Source organism: Corvus brachyrhynchos, unplaced genomic scaffold (genome assembly GCF_000691975.1).
Source record: "Corvus brachyrhynchos isolate BGI_N302 unplaced genomic scaffold, ASM69197v1 scaffold223, whole genome shotgun sequence".
Classification (NCBI taxonomy): Eukaryota; Metazoa; Chordata; class Aves; order Passeriformes; family Corvidae; genus Corvus; species Corvus brachyrhynchos.
The window spans coordinates 2,127,412-2,129,917 of record NW_008237174.1 but is presented as its reverse complement, the minus strand read 5'-3'; positions in this window follow the sequence as shown (position 1 = coordinate 2,129,917).

The window sequence follows — 2,506 nt, the reverse complement described above, 5'->3', positions numbered from 1 at the left end:
AGAAGCTTCACGTGCATGGAAGCAAGCGGTGCATCGGGATGGCACCTTCCACTGGGACAGTCCCTTGTGCCAGCTCTGGGGAGCTCTACCGAAGCCCTCCAGCAAGAGCCGTCTCCCAAACTGAAAGCAACACCCTGTCTCGGGGTAGGTGTTCAGCCTACATGACCGAAACAAAAACTATTACATGAAAAAAATTAACCAAGATAGAATCTTTGTCTACCTGAGCCACAGCTCCACCCAATTAATTCAGAATTTCCAGTTCCTCTTCAACAGTAACACAAAACAGAGTGTCCCTGTCCCTGCTGACCACAGAAAGCCAAGGTCATCTTTAAGCTGGGACACGGAGAGCTCTGCTGTCACAGCTGGGGGTCGCAGTGGTGGCAGCCAGCCAAGAGCAAATGTAAAAGCAGGACCCTGGTGTCATCGCCCTGCAATTTCATGAGCAGGTCTGAGCCTGTCCTGGAGCCCAAATTCACTTCATATCCAAAGTATTTGGACACTGGCCCATGCTCCAACACAGGCTGGTGGAACATGCCTGGGAGTATGGAAATTTATTTCTGTTCTGCCCTTTAGCATAAGCAAACTTGCAAGCCCATAATGCAGAGTAGCGAGGCGAAGGCAGGGGTGTGCATGCTTAAATTAAGATCATTACCTGGTACTAAATGAGGCCTTATGCAACGTCGTGGAGCTGATGTAGGCAGGTAACTGGCTGTGTTCTCCTTCCTAGAAAGATGACCTCCCCCTCTGGCCCCTTACTGCCAAGGGAAAGGAAGAAATACAGGTTCTTGTATAAGCTCCCCACTACTTTACTCTCCTAAATGTTGGATAGCAATCCCAGGCATAGTATATCTTTACCTTTTGGTGAACCTCCCAATCTTCTGACTCCAGGATATTCCCTCTTGGGCCCTTCCCGGGAAGCGTACCCAGCCGTGTGCTCTTGGCAGTAGCTGACTGTTCTCTGTCACTGAAACTTGAAGAGCAGCAGTGTGTACTCAGGAGTCCAGGACTGACCCCCTCCGGAGCAAACTAGGCTCAGATTTTCATAGGCTAAACAAGCTCTGCTTTCTCCTGGGGTCAGGTAAATTGCAGCTTTGCAAAACAGTTAGAATTACTGATTAAAAATTAAAAGGCTAAGTTATGAAAATAGACTGAAAATGTCAATTGATTTTGGAAAATGTCCATTTGATCTATGTTTCCACATAGATCTTAAACCTTCAACCATTTTCCTGAGAGCTAAAACGTAGAACTGCTTAATAGACTTCATTAGAAGTGAGAGCGTTCAGTCCATTTCTCATCCTCTGCCTGGAAAAGCAAAAGGGACCCCAAACAACATAGACAGCAAAGAGAAAATCAGCAGCAAGTTCACCTTCTACAATACAGGTCTGTTGCAATAATGTATTTCACTCACTGAATATAGGAAATATTAATAACCTGAAGTCTTACTTGTTACAAAGACATTAAATCTAAAAGTATATGACCTAAGAAAAATGTTTTGCTGAAAATAGATTTCTTATCCTGTATTTCCTCTTGTCTGCCCCAGTTCTTTGAGTTTGTAACTCTTGGGGTCAATATGAATACATAGAGTTCACTTGAGAAAACATAACTGGGATTAAAGGAATGAGTCAGAGGAAGGAAAAAATCAAAACAGGATCAAGATACCTCTGAACTGGCTTGAAGGAGCTATCTGAAGGGACTATGTTTACTCCAATAAAAACTGCATGTGGCAAAAATATCTTGAGTGAAGAGGGTAAATGGAGCATTTAAAAAGAAAATACTAATTCAAAATACTCATTGAGCAATCAATCATTTCATAATGTGCTCATGTATGCATGTGGTCACATCCAGGCACTTCCAGCTCTGAAAGCCAACGTCACCGAGGATGTCTGAAATTAAGGATACTTGAGTTGCCACTACATCCTATTGCTCTTCATTCCTCTGCTAGCAGGGGCATTGGCTGTTTTTTCTCAAGCTGTGCCAAGCATTTCTCTCAAAATAAGCAGTTGCATGCTGTCTGAGAAGCTGAAACCAATTATTAAAGATTACTCATTTCTATAAAGCTTTGTTAATACTTTTTTAACAATGTAAAGGACTTGTAAAGCATTTAGGCCAATGTTTTCCAAACATGTCGGTGATTTTGGAGATTTTGAAGGCTTCTTCAGAGCACTGGAAAGGTTAAAACCTAAAATTAGAAGCCTGTGTGAAGGTTTTGGCATGCATCCACCAATGTTCATGTGTTTTTCTGGTGGTGTTGGATTTGAATACCACTGCTGGGCACTTTTCAGACACATTGCACCGATGCACTGGGTCACCTAAATGGTCCGTGCATTCTTCCAGCTAAAGGTATTAGCTATTTTGGGAAGTTTGTGCCTGGAAACTTTCCTCTGCTGTGGGGAGCGTGGTAGCTTTTTTCTAAAATTAAGGAAAACCCAAAGGTTTTCAAGTAGTTCATACATGGGGAAAAACCCAAAGAAAGTCCATGATTAGTGCTCCTGGACACCTATGCCAA